General features: G+C 34.8%; 1 protein-coding gene across 1 annotated transcript in view; it reads left to right on the plus strand.

Moving 5' to 3' along the window:
* STMN2 (stathmin 2) overlaps nucleotides 1-15,284 on the plus strand; it is a 176,957-nt gene that overhangs the window by 53,982 nt on the left and 107,691 nt on the right. The gene's annotated exons all lie outside the window — the stretch shown is intronic.

The raw sequence follows: 15,284 nt of genomic DNA on the forward strand, positions 1-15,284 counted from the left end.
GTATGAGCCAGGTATCTGATGACATTTCCAACATTTTTCAGATTTGTTCTTAAACATTCTTGCAATTCTTGTCGGGGGGAAATGCCTGTGTTGGTTGCTTTTCTTATGGATAACCTGCAAGAGGATTTGCAATGTGGGAATGTTCAACCTTTCTGGTCCTGTTAAACCTCTTAATGGCTTTTAATACAATTGACTATCATATGTTCCATAATATAGCTAAACGGGAGGAACAGAAAATGTTTCCATCTTGGGAAAAGAACTACATGGAGAAAGTAAGGATGGATTTTTTTTTCTGTTGACATATCAAAGGATCCATACAATCCTGTTGTGCTCTGTTTTGCCTTTTAACTTGTTAGAATTGGCTGCAATTTTATTTCACCAGCTAGATTTATTAATTTTATTATGTTATGACTGTGACAAGCATGCTGCAACATGAATATATACATCACAACTGTAGTATTCCATATTTAAAATATAATTAGTATTTAAATTACTCAAATACCTTTAACTGCTGAATTTGGCTCTGGTATTGAATAATGTTTATGTGCAATAAACTAGACACTTTTTAAAACATACTGGATTTTGTAACTTGAACTTTGAGAACAATAAATGCATCTTAAAGGGAAAGAAAAAATAGCTTGGAGCAAAATTCACACTGATAGATGAATCAAGATAGAACTTCTTATTACCTATGTATTCAAATCTTAAATATACAGCCTTCATAAGTACTTTGTGCAGTTCATCTCATATCTCATAATGGATTACAATGTGCAACAGTTTCCAATTACAGAGAAATAATTTCTGCCTAAGCAGTTCAAATTCTTTTACAATCTTCCTTGCACTGAACATATTCATAGAAACAAATATTGTAGAACCCTAGGATTAGTCAACTAATTTCATAAGAAATCAAAGGGTTTTGATTTCAAGTAAAGGAATTGTACATTTTTATTGGTTGCTCAAATGAAAGTATAAATATATAGATATACTATTTTTTTCTAAGACAAATTCTGATGGTAGAAAATAAACTGAAGTTGATTCATACATCAAGATGAAGTTAATATATGAGCCTAATATTATTTTACCAAGGTTAATAACAATGCGACATGGAATGAATATTTTAATTAATTAATCTGGGATAAAAGAGATCTCTTTTCTTTCTGGAGGAAATAGAGATAGCTATATATTTTGCAAAATCATATCACATGAAGACTTTGGAGACTTGACTGGATTATTTATTTCTCCCTTCCTCTTTATAATTTCAGCCTTCATTGATTGATTTAGACGGTCATAAAATATTTTAAAAAGGCGTCAAACAGAAGCTCAGATTAAAAATGCATTATGTTATACTCCTTGTTACACTTGTTCACATATAGAATGTTTTGAAATTTGCTACATTTAAGAATGGGGAAGAAAATAATTTAGATCACATATGAGATGCTGAGCTTGTCAGCTGGGAAGCCCTAGATCCAAGCACTGCACTATGGGGTGAGCTCCCATTATTCATCCCAGCTCCTGTAAACCTAGCAGTTTAAAAGCATGCAAATGTGAGTAAATAGATAGGTACCACTTTGGCAGGAAGGCATTCCATATTTTCATGCTGGCCACATGATGATGGAAGCATCCCTCGGACAATGCAGCCTCTCTCACAGTAGAATTGGAGAACTGGAAATGAGCAGAAAGACCATCTTGAGTCAGTCACGACTGGATTGAAACCTTTAAATCTTTTTTTATGAATGATACCACTGTAGTGCTTAATTTTGCATTTCCAAATGAATACATGATTTCAAACTTTTTTTAATTATTCAAAATTATCTGAACATTGCAATTTATTTATTTTTTTAACAAATTTTATTCAGTTTTTCACATTAAAAACAAAAATCTCTTTTTAGTGGACAACATATTTCCGGGTCATCACCTTTACATACAAATATGACAGCAATTATACATTCATATATGCATACTTAATTCTATTACTACCTTTTCCATTCCAAATTTTCAGTAAGGAGAGAAACAAACACATTAATTCTAGCCTCTTTCATTAATCTCAATTGAAACATCTTTTTGTTTCATTTCAATTATTTCAAATATAATCCTTTAATATTTATTTTAAAAATAAAGATAAACAATATGTGTTTGCCTAATAATAATAATAATAATAATAATAATGTTACCAATGTCTCTCCTTGCTTTTAATAGTCTATATTAACTTATTAATTTAGTTGGTTCTTTAGTCTGTCATATTCCCTTTCCATTACACATTCTTTTTATAAATTCTAGATTAATACAAATTTTAACACTTTAAAAAAAAACAAGTATAGGTTTCCCCCCTTTTACTGTTTTGAGTGTGACACCTCAATGATTAAAATATACCTTTATTCCCTCATCTTGATTCCCAATAAACCATTATTTTTAAGAAGTTACAATAATAATCATTGCATCTTTTCATTTGGATTCCGCAGCATATTTTCCCCCCTTAATTTTTAATAGGAGTTATCAGTATCTATATTACCCTATTTTCTAAATATTTTTAATTGCAGAAAAATTCTTATTACCCCTTGTCACCCTGCAGAATCCCCTTTTTAATTCATCAACCATTATCTCTGAAAAAACCATTTCTTTTCAACATTTTACTGTTTCCGTATTTCTTTATTTCATGCACCTGTTTCTTACTGCTTCTCCTCCCCCTCTTTTCCCCATATCTTTTCTCATTCCAGTTTATATCCCTCTCTTTCTTAATATCTTCCTTTCCCCTTTTCTGCTGGATCTTTCTGCCTTTCCTGACTTCACAGGTATTCCCCCTTTTGATTGCCTTCTTAAATTTCAACTTTTTAACCTTCCTTCTTTCCCCACTTCTTTGCAGTTCTTTGTGTTAATTGTCTATTTAAAATGGCTTCTCCTTGAATCGACTCCTCCTCCTCTGAAGCTCTTTCTTCTTTTTCTTCAATCACCATTTCTATTTTTTCTAACACAGAGCAAAGTGATTCGCCTTTTTCCTGTAGTAATTCTCTCATATTTTAAGTCCCATTTTTAATTCCCGAAGACATATCATCATTACACACTCTTATATTTTATGATTGTTAAAGTCCACAAAAAATACTTTTACTTTCCTTCTTTCTTCTTTAAATTTTCTAAAGTTCTCAGTTATTCCAGCCGAGGGTCTATACCCAAAACATCAATCAATCCCACAGTCAGTCTTTCCTTGCTTTTTTCTTTATTTGGTTCTGCTTTCACTTTCTAAGATTCTTACTTTGTTTCAATATTTCTTTAATGTTATATCCACACAAGTTCATTCAGAAATAGGATGCTTTCCCTTTTGTTTGAGCTCAAGTTTTTGTCAAAAGGTAGCACTCTCCATTATGCAAAGTCTTCACCTTTTCCCCCTATTTTTTTATTTAGGGTTTTTCGAACCTCAATATTCCAGCACAGTCCAGTTTCCAATTTGTAAACTTTATTATTATTATTTTTTTGACAATCTTAAGTCCAGCTTTATTTTATGCCTGTTTATTCCCAAAATATTTTAGCCCAATTTAGTTAAATCTTTAGTTCCAGCTTCTTCCTTTCCTGGTTCACAGTTCCACTTAGCTGTAAAAAATATTTTCTTTTTTTTTCTCTGTCCCTTTGTAATTTCACCGCTCACTTTTCTTTTCTTAAAAATTCCATGTTACCTTAATCCCGGGGTAATTTTTTTTTAGTTGTATTGCCCAGTTGTTCCAGTTCAGATGTTATCCACCTCTTTGTTCCCTCCTGCACAAATCTTAATCCAGCTGAGTTCTCCTCTTCAGGGTGGCCATTTTAAACCACCGCTGCAGTCTTCAGGGGGAAAAAGACCAAGCCCGGGGGGGAAATGCGGCTCCCCTCAACCTGGCTTGCAGCTTCCCCTTACTCCGCCGCCCCTTCAAGGCAGCTTCAGCCCCTAATCATAATAATCGGGGTTCTCCAACAAAAAAGCACGGACCATAGCCACAGAGAGTCACGATCTACAGTCCATCAGCAAGGAGGCTTCCTGAACATTGCAATTTAGTTCACCAATAGACTTACATAGTGTGGTGTTTAAAAGTTTCAAAACTATCTCAATATTTCTGCCTAAACACAAAGGTGGTATTCAGCAGGTGGTTCTGACCAGTTCTGGAGGACTGATAGCAGAAATTTGGAGTAATTTGGAGAACCAGCAAATACTGGCCCTGCCCCCATCTATTTACTGCTTCCCGAGTCCCAGCTAATTGGCCAGTGTAGTAACAAAAGAGATCCTGTAGATGGCACATGCAGCGCACTGCTGTGTCTAATACAGGGGCCTCTTTGCATGATCTCACTCCCTGTCCTAGGCTGGAAAGTCCCAGACTTGTACTTGATCTCACCTTACTAACATCACCACTATTCTTAAGGATTGGTCGGGGGGTGGGGGCTTCACCAATCCTAATGCTGTATCTATGAGGGGATGCACCAATCCTGATGCTGTGTCTATATTACTCTTCCTTGCTTGCAGAAATGGTGTAAAAGTAATAAACGCTACGTATGTAGTCAAACATCTTGGCACCCTGCACAATGACTGGTCTTTGAAACTCATCAGGCCGGATCTTCTTTTGTTGCCCTGCACAAGAGAACGGAGCTGGAAAGCAGGTTAATGGGGTAGGGAGGGAATGGGGATTTTGCAGTAACCTTCCCCGAGGAATGGGGGGGACATGGAGATTTTGCACTATCCTTCTCATGTCATGCCTACCCAGCCACGCCCACAGAAGTGATAGTAAAAAATGTTGAATCCCACCACTGCCTGAATGTGACCTAAAACTTGATCTTTCAATTACTGATGTGCCCCACACACACACACACTTCCCAGCCTTGTGCAGCAATAACAGCAACTAGATGTGTCTGATAATTAATTGTTCATCAGTCCTGCACAGCAGCTTGGAGAAATTTTAGCTCATGCCTCCTTATAGAATAGATTCATCTCAGGCATGTTAATAGACTTCCTTGCACAAACTTTCCACTCTAGGTCTTTCTACAACTTTTGTCTAGAATTAAGGTCAGGACCTGGCCATTCCAAAACATTAAATACATTTTGCTTTACAATGAGGAATGCACTGAACTGTTTGCAGAACACATTCACAGCTGCTGACACTAGGATGTGGTTTTCAGTGTGCATTCCCCATTGTGTTCCTGCTTACTCTCTTGTAATCACTTCATTTACAATCTAATTGCTGTGAAACAGGCAGAGGGAAAATGGCTCAGGCATGGAGAGATTATCTACAGAAATAGCTTTTTCCCCCTCTCTCCCCTTTTATAGTTTAGAATGATAATGCTTATTGAATATATGATCATTATTTATTTATATATTTTCCCAATCCAGAATATCATACATTAAAAAGAGAATTATAATATTTAAAGTTCGTATAATAATCTAAATAAAGAAACTTTCAGTAACTATATGGTCAATATATAAAGCACAAAAGGAATTTCACCCTCACTAGAACATCACAAAACATTCTTTTTCAAAACTAGCCATTGAGCTACGATCATTTATAACAGGGGTCTTCACACTTGACAGCTTTAAGACTTATGGACTTCAACACCCAGAATTCTTCCTCTAGTCATGTTAACTCAGAAATTCTGGGAATTGAAGTCCACAAGTCTTAAACTTGCCAAGTTGGAAGACCCTTGATTTACAGAAATATTTCTTCTATAATTGTAAATCTACGACATTTTTTAAAGAAAAGCCACTCATTTAATACTCATTTAAGTATTCCTGTTTCCTTATCATCAGCACATTGAACATGTCTGAAGATAAATGGTTTGATCTACTGTATGATCCTTCACTTCAAAAACAATTTCTTTTGCCAAATTTATTTTTTGTGCCTAATGAAAGGATCACTTGTTGGGGTCAAACCCTTTAGTTGAAGCTCTTGCTGTACATATTCCAGAATACAGGGATTGGATGCAATATTAGATTATTGTTAGGCAGTTTTAAATAGAATTAAGATGATGATAAGATGTACTTTTTCTCTGTTCACTAAAAACAAATTCTATATTAATTTAAATAAAAGCATAGTAGTAGAAGCATCAAAATGGGATAAGCACTGCCCCCTATAGTCAGCATTGACTAGCAGAATAAAAACCACAGGGATTTCTTAGTAGAAGCATTAAAATCATTAGTGAATTCAATTAAAGAATATGAAGAAAAGTATTCATTTATTGAAGATCTGAATGAGAAAATAGCTGTTTTCACTGATATGCCATAACTGATAAAGTGAGATTATAATTCAATGTTTATTTGTTTTTAAGAGCTGACTATAATGGGAGGTTATTTTATAACCAGGATGAAAAGAACATGATTTTTTTAGGTATCTAGAAGAAAGCAACGGATTCGTCCATTCAGCAAAGGAAGAATTTAGTTCTTCCAATATTGGATTTAAATTTCGCTGTATTCAAGCATCTTTAACAATTATGGTCAGAATGCAGGAAAAAGAAGATTTTAATATGTTGAATTACACACACACACACACACACAATTGGTGCATTGTAACTAAAACAACACAAGGTAACTATAAAAACAGAAATAAGGATAGAGGTGACAATAATAATATCATTAAGTTTAACATATAAACAGTAGTTTTATATTTCTGCAATAGTTGTTCTAAGTGTGCTTTATATAAAGACACTCAAAAAGACATCCTAGTCAGAGGTAGGCAGTAAGTTCTCATGAGCACCAGTATACTCCAAATATCTCCTTCAACAATCACCACCAACCCTGGCTAATCTTTGAGAATTTCCGTATGCTTTTAAATAAAAAAAAATGTATATAAAATGAGATGGTAGTATGCTGAAAAGCAAGTTACACTCTCATTTTCACAAAGCAGGAGTGTCAAACTCGATTCCATTGAGGGCTGCATCAAGGTTGTGTTTGACCTCAGGGGGCCAGGGTAGGCCATATCAATGTCGCTCATGCTGGGGACACCTGTGATGACCTGAACACTCTGCCAGCCAAAAAGGGGTCCCAAGTTCCGTTTTCAGCTGTGACAGCCTCCTGCAACTCTCTGCCAGTGAAAACAGAGCACCATTATTGCTGGCAGAGACTTGAAGGAGGAGGCTGTTGCAGCTGAAAACAGAGCTCAAGAGCCCATTTTGGCTGGCAGAGACACCACAGAGCGGTCCTTCACTGTTTCCAAGGCAGCCCTGTGGGCCAGATCTAAGTACCCTGTGGGCTAGATTCAGCCTGTGGGTTCTTGAGTTTGACACCCCTGATCTAAAGGAAGAAGGTTTTTGAAGAGATGTGGGAATATTGTTGATATGTCCTCCAAAAAGGAGAAAAATGAGACGACATGCTTGAAAGTACCATGATGATGCAGAATGCATGGAAGATGAAAACCTCATGGATTTCCTTTTGCTAAATGGGAAATTTGTGATCAGCCATGTCCTTATTGTAACTTTATGTGAGTAGGCAATTATCACACCTGGAAGAATATCCATGTTCCCAGGATTCTAGATATTCTTAGTTCCCCAAGAAAGCTGTCCTTCCCTTCTGGTCCCCAATGTCCTTCTTTTCTTTCATGGATGCTGTCTTGAATTCATCATCCTTCAAAGGTAAGTGAGCATGAAGAAATAACTAACAATAATTAATAAAAGTATGATGGCTTCCCAAGGAGTATTAAGTATTTGCTCCCTGGACACCAATAAAACAAAACTGAGAGAAAAGAATAAATGAAGAACAAATTGAAGTATGACAAGGTCAGGCTCACTTCCATGGCAGCAGCCGCTGGGGACAAACCCTTCATTGCAGTATATGTAATCTTTGTAATATAGAACAAGCTTCTAATGCTAAATGCTTTCATTATATTGTATTTTGAAATGTCCATGGGGATAATTCAGGGCTATGTCCTATTTTGATGTTTAAATGACACCGTGGTAATAGAACTCTACTGACATATATCATGTGTTGGTAATTCAGAGAATGAAAGTCTATAAAAATTAATCATCAGGAAAGAATGGATAGCTGTAAATCAAAAGCTGAATTATTAAAACAAATGCAAACTGAATTCTCCCATGTGATGGTATAAAATAAGATTAGAGTCATTATATCATTTAGCCCAGTTATACTTTTATATTACCACTCTGGACTTCAAGTGTCATTACTGGGTGCTAATATTTAATCTCACAAGACTGATTTAATTATTGTTTTATTTTGTTAGTATATTTCACTATGTCTAATTAGCAGCAACAAAGCTGGTCCCTGAAGATAGGATGTATCATTTGAGGAACACTAATAGAAAAATATAGCTTGTAAAACAACAGCCATTTGGCAGAATGTAATTTTTAGTTCAAGTAGTTAATTAAATAAAGCTTACTTAAGCTTTTAGGTTGTGGTTACTTCAATCAGTAATGGAGTTTTTTATCTACAAAGATGACCTTACAGTACAACATTAATAAATAAGTGAATTTTAAAAACTAAGTAATTTAACGTATATTATAACATGCCTTTATGAGAAGTGCTGTCATTTTCCATAACATTTTAATGTGCAAAGGACTGTTTAATATTTTGTATTTGTAACTATAGCAGATGGCATAAGGAATTAACTGTACAGTGCTAAGCCTCTAGTGCTGTCATCAGAAAAGAGTTAGAAGCTATGGTGAAGAGTGTTCTCCATCTGTTCTCAGAGGGTCATCAAATTCGCAGTGTCAGTTCTTCCATTCTAAAGATAGTGAAGAGAAGTATATGTATATACTTGCATACATCCCCTCCTCCAAATTTACCCCAGTAATGCAGAAACCAACCAAGCTATGGATGAAATAAACTATCTACTGTACTGTGCTTTCAGAAATTTGTAAATATATTGGATATATTAATATACATATGATATACATATACATACATACACAGAAATACACACACGCACACGCACACACACACACATTTCTCAAAAAAGTAGCATTTTCAGTAGAATTTTCTTCCGAATAGATGTACACAAGTTAATAAAGTTATTCCTATTTTCCATACAAGTAAAGATGAAGGAATAATTTCCTATATCCAGTCCAAGAAGTCTATGCCATTGCAATTGTCACCTTTGCCAAGTTTTTTAATATTAAAATCCTGGCTCATAAAGAAAATTTTGCCTTTCGGGAAAAGAAGTTGAGTGATTTATGTGGCAGGACTCATTAATCAATTTATCAAAGGATACATGTGACAGCTTGTCATATGAAGGGATATAACATTTGCTATGAGTTTCAAAGCTAAATGTCCCAGATGCCAGAATAAATGCTCAGTACTTCAATTTGCATTAAGCAAATGTTTCCATGAGATGGCAGGCAAACCTCTTACAATTATCCCCTCCTATACAAATGGGGGAAATGCTTATATACGTCTCATAATTATCCCTAATATGTGATAGGCTTCAAAAGTAAACAGATCCCCTATAAGTGCCTCTGTATTTGTATTTGTAGTTGGATTTTATTTAAACCCTACCTACTAACTTTTAAATTAAATATTTTGAAGACCTACCAGTTTCCCAAAACAAAAACCTTTTTTGGGGGGTGGGGAATCCTACATTAATACAAATGTTCTTCTCTGAAAATATAACACTTTCCTCATTCTAGATGCAATTCCACCAAGCTTTTTATCTCCAGATCGTACCTTTGCCAGATGCTATGCTTCTCTATTTTTCATATTTTTGTTTTTGACTATTTTTTCTTTTTCAGGTAATACAAATACTGCATCAATAAGAACAAAGCAATATGTTGGCTACAAATTCATATTCCACTACATTCCTAGCAGGATTCTGTTCATTGTACATAATAAAGAGTACAACAATAAAATAATACAGGAATAATCTAATACAAAGAAAACCATGATTCATGAAACACTTCATACACCTATCTCTCATAATTATTCAGTCTTTGAAGACATTTGCATTTTAACCCTCAATGTTACAGATCATCTTCAAACGGAACCCCATGTAAAACAATTACCATAATCCATGCAAAAGATACAAGTTCACACAATGACCATTTTCAATGCCCGCTGTCCTAGGTAAACCCACAATTGGCACACTAACCTGAGTGTGAAGCTGAGCAAATATCTTCCTGATCAAATATCTTCCTGGTCAATGTCTGGAATACTCTTCCTGACTCTGTGGTTTCTTCCCCAAACCCTAAAAACTTTAACCTTAGACTTTCTACTATTGACCTCACCCCTTTCCTAAGAGGTCTGTAAGGGGCATGCATAAGCACACCAATGTGCCTAACGTACCTGTCCTGTCGTTTATTTTATTTTTCTTATATGTATCCATGTATTCATAACTATGTTTTTACTTATACCTATTATCTTGTAAGCAATTGACAAACCTCCCAAAAAAATCATAGCCCTCCAATGGAATGTAGAATATAGGAATAGCTCAGCTTGCAGACATGTTCTCCATGAAGGAAAACAACCCTATTAAGAGCTAAAATTGGCACTGACCAAGAATCAGCAACCTTTGAATTAATAGCTATTTCATCTTGCTTTGTTTGATTGTGAGCCTGTAATGCTCTTCTAAGTCCTGGCAATCATCAAACCCTGAGCCAAGACTTTTACTGTATCTTTATCCATTCAGCCTGGACAGAGATGTAAAAGTTGGGTATCATCAGCATATTAATGATACTTCCCCCCAAATGGACAATTGACCTCATCTAGAAGCTTCATGTAGATATAATTTAGGACTCCCGAGATAGATTTCATTAATTGATGGGATCTGTCATTACACGGCTCCTGGATCTCAGGGGATGGGTATCAGAGAGAGAGTTGGTCCAGAAAATTACCTGGTCACATACCTGAAGGGCTTTATAAGTAAACTTTCAACCAGAACAATTTCTTACATTTTTAAATACCATTGATGCAAAGAAAAATGCAGTTTGGTTATCTACTGATTTGCAACAGTAAATTTGACAGCTAAAAATAACAACAAAAAAGAATGAATTTCTTGTGTACAAATCATTTTTATTTCAAGCAATGATGCCATTAATTGCCACCCAACCCTCCTATAAGCTGATCATTTGAGGTAAAGATATATTTAGTCATATATATTGGAGATCCTATTGTAAAAATATGGCAAGACATAGAAATGGTGTAACAGCATCTAATTAGAACAAATACAGTTGAATGAGCTAGGATACTCTTAAGGCAATTGTTGAGCCAGTTCCAAACTGACTGTAGCAGGGAATAGATGTATTTCCATGGATCCATTTGGTGGATATTTTGTATCTATATGAACTTAGTTGTTCAATTTAAATCAAGTCTGTATCACTGGAAGAAAGGTTGAACTATGTGCTCCAATAAACCAAACCAGGACAAATATTCCTCATTGATTATTCTTTGCAATTTGCTTAAGGCCCATTTCTTTCAATGGCTGTATTTATAGTGTAACAGTCTGGCTCTCAGAAGATTATTTCCTATCAATACTTTAGCACTAAATCCTCAAGGGTTTCAGGGGGTTGTGGCCTCTTCATGTTTTTCCTGCACATCACAGCATATTCCCCTCGGTTTCTATGTATACCAGGCTGTGACAAAGCTGAAGCTACATGCTACCTGCTAAGCCCAATACTGATAATTTCAATTATTATTTGAAACTGCTTCCTACTGAAAACAGCAGAAAACTCTGAAAAGGGATAACACTGTGAAAAAAAACACTTTTTATTGATTAGATGTAGAAGTAGTTTCTTGGATTCCTGAGAATCAAATTATAAATTTCAACTGCAAGATAGAAAAATTATATTCATTTTTTAAAATGGAATTTAAATCTAGTGTTTACAATAGTGTATTTATATGAGCCATGTAACATAGTTTCTACTAAACCACTTACAGCAGTGCAATTTAAAAAATGCCAAATTTATATTCAAAATAACCTTAAAAGTCATCCTGTAAAACATATTTCTCCCATAAATCTTCATTTTCATTTTGCCATTTCATAATCTCGATGTGGAATCATTTATTTAGTAACATCTTGTTGCCTTATTTGGGTATCAGTTAAATTTATGGAATGCAGAGACAGAATGAGAGGTGCTATGTACAGAATGTGCTCAAGTCAGGAGATGGAAAATAGATAAGGCTCAGCCTTGAATAGTGGGTCAAATCAGGGAGTGAATGGTCCCTGTGGGCCCCAGAACCCAGGAATGCAGCTCTGTTGCTAGGGAACCATATTGATCCTCTTCACTGCCTTTGCAGACAGTTTCATCTGCTCTCACATACCATCATTCACAGCAAGGCAGTTGTGAGATAGCTTGGATTTAATATTTATGAAGTAGCCATTTTAAAAATTTGGCTTTAAATCTAGCCTTTCCTTTCCTATTATATCCTATGCTTTCCCTGTTTTAATTAGCTTCTTTTTTGGTGGATTCTGTTACCTGTTGGTAGCAATATATTTTTCTCTTTGAACGCCAATAAATGTGCAACTATTTTCTTTTAGCCTTGGCAGTAAGAAAAGCCCAAATCCTATGACTGTTGACTGCAATGGATCATATTTTCAGATGAATGGTTCCACCTCTTAAATCTCTCTCTCTCTCTCTCTCTCTCTCTCTCTCCCTCCCTCTCCCTCTCTCTCTCTCTCTCTCTCCCTCCCTCCCTCCCTCTTTCTGTGTTCATCATATTTTACCAATTTATCAACAGACTTGAATAAATAACACTAAGTCATTAAACAGCAACAAATCTTGACTTTCTTTTCTGGCCCAGATTTATCTTTTCATTTGCTCTGGTTCCTCTTATGGAAAATTGGTGCATTCTTGGACATGCCTGTAGTTGCAGTAGCTCAGAAGTAAGCAACTGCATTGTTGAATTAAAAGTAATCCATCAGCAGTGTTCTGTATTACCTAATTTCTGCTCAACTACTTCTTTGGAAGCTGTTTTCCTTACAAATTGAATTGTGTTTATGAGTTTACTTCCTTGTATAAAGAGCAAACAATGTCACTTACATTTCTCCAAATCGGTACAAATTATTTAAGGCAAAATAAATTTAGGAGGAGCACTTGTCCACTCCAAAATGTTCTGAGCCCCCTCTATGACCTTTAAATTTCTGCTGTCAGAAATTTAACAATATGCTTTTTACAACCTATTGCCTTTATAACATTTATAGTTGTAAACTCTGAATGACTGCTGTGTTTAACTTTAACCCTGCTTGAGGTTACTTTCCTGATTTGTTTCATTAGCCTGGTAGAATTTCATTTTCACATTTTAAAGGGTTGGCTTCCACTTTTTCCAAAATTAGAGCTAAAAAGAAAATCTAATTAAGGTAAGAGAGCAGAGATTTTGAAAATGCCTTTCAAGACTGAAATATATTTAAGACATCACTATGCCTTGTTGTGTTTGTATTAAACACTCTTTCAGTATTGAAACTTCCTTTCTCCTGTAATTTCACAAAACACATTCAGTACTGTATTACTATGGATGTCTTAACATAGCCTATGTATCACACAAAAGTCTAAATGTTACATATACCACACTTTATAGTTGTTTTAAAAATTGGTATAGCATTCCCAATCTTATTCATTAATCACTTTACACTCTGATTATCTGTTTTGGACATCTGGTTTTTGCACTCCCCATTATATGACTATGTCCTTTCTATCTTTCTTGCAGTAAACAGTTTGATTTACCCTGATTCTGAATTATTATCAGAAATCCCAAGATTCATTATTTTCAAAAGCATAGTCTGCATGACAAATAGTGGATTGATGGATGGAAGCAATTGGAAGGATTGAATAAAAAGTACTGCAAATTTAGCATTAACTTTATGAAATAATATTTTAAGCAAAGATCTCTCGTTTTTGTTTTATTAGGAATATACAAATGACAGATCAATAGGGAGTCCTCTTTTGCAGGATCCAATTTGGGTCAGTCCCTGGGACCAGGGTCTTCCAAGCTTTTGGACACATGCTGGAGTTCATCTTCAGGAAACTTCTCTCTAGCAGAGTGTAGGCTGCTCTGTGTGTGGTATTTATATAATCCCTATTGTATGTGGCTTTTTAGATGCTGATTGGGATGTGTATGGGGTTTTTTTGCATAACATTTGGCTACATGGCTGTATGCCTGCATGAGAGAAAAACTCAAACTGTTTTTTTGCTTCCACTGAGAATACAGTTCACCAGATGTGTGATTAGTCTGGCAATCAGGCTTATGAAAACAGATTGCCCTGTGACACATAATTTTGATAGGCTGATTTAGACTTTTACGTCAGTCTTGGGAGGGATAGATTCTATTAGTCGCCTAGCAGAGTGTTTCCAAATTTGATTTTCAAAATTTGCAAGATGTGTCCTTAATAGTAACTGATTTTAAATAATGAAACCTAAAGCCAATGCATGCTTCAGATCTGCCATTAACCGATAGTTAAAATGCCATAGAAATCGTATTATTTTCCTGCAATCGTATTATTTCACATGTCACGTTTTTAAATTGCTTTGGTGAACAACACCAAGATCTACTTTTTAACAAATTATAAAAGAACTCCCATAAATTTGGAAACATTTGAGTTTTAATGAACTACTATTTGATGTTAGTTGAAAAGGAATGCCTTTATATAATAACATATAACAATTAATGCATCTTGTCATCTTTTCTATTGGTATCAGCTGGAATGAAAGTTACTCAAAAGAAAGCTAAGTATGTGTTACTGGAAGCCTTGTTTTTCTATTCTTTATTTTCTAAGATTCTTGTACTGAATACGCTTGAATTCAAATTTTCATATTTAGAATAAACATTTTCTTATCACTATTCAGAACAGTCGATTTCTTTATTATAGGTTATCTAACATTTGACCAATTAGTAGAAATTACTAGTATGAACTTTTAAGGAAAGAAAAACCAGAAAAAAAATTAGGAAACAAATACAACAGCATTATAAAAAGCACAAGAAAACCTCTACTTCTATTCTCTTATTGTCTGTTACTATATATTAGCGACATGGCCAATGGTCACAGCAACTTAGGAAGATAAATTTGCTATATGTAAGACAGGCCAAACGTTCAAAGTCTACATGCAACTGTATTAAATGAAAATAATATATATAAAATAATATAATACATAATAATATAAAATAATAATGAATTAGGTAAAGAGAGATAGAGACATGATGATTAACATTAAGACCACAAACAATATTTAGAATGCTGATTACTTGTGATGTGATTTTCAAAAACTCCCAGTAGTTATTGCATCAAGTAACAATGCAGAATCCCATTCAATAAATGTTTAATTTGAATGGCAGTTCCTACGGTTGCCAGAACTAGTTAGAGAAAAGCACATTTTTTCTTTGTCATATAAATAGAAAGAAAAAT

This window comes from Pseudonaja textilis, chromosome 3, assembly GCF_049901715.1.
Source record: "Pseudonaja textilis isolate UNSWEBS1 chromosome 3, rPseTex1.2, whole genome shotgun sequence".
In the NCBI taxonomy this organism is placed as follows: domain Eukaryota; kingdom Metazoa; phylum Chordata; class Lepidosauria; order Squamata; family Elapidae; genus Pseudonaja; species Pseudonaja textilis.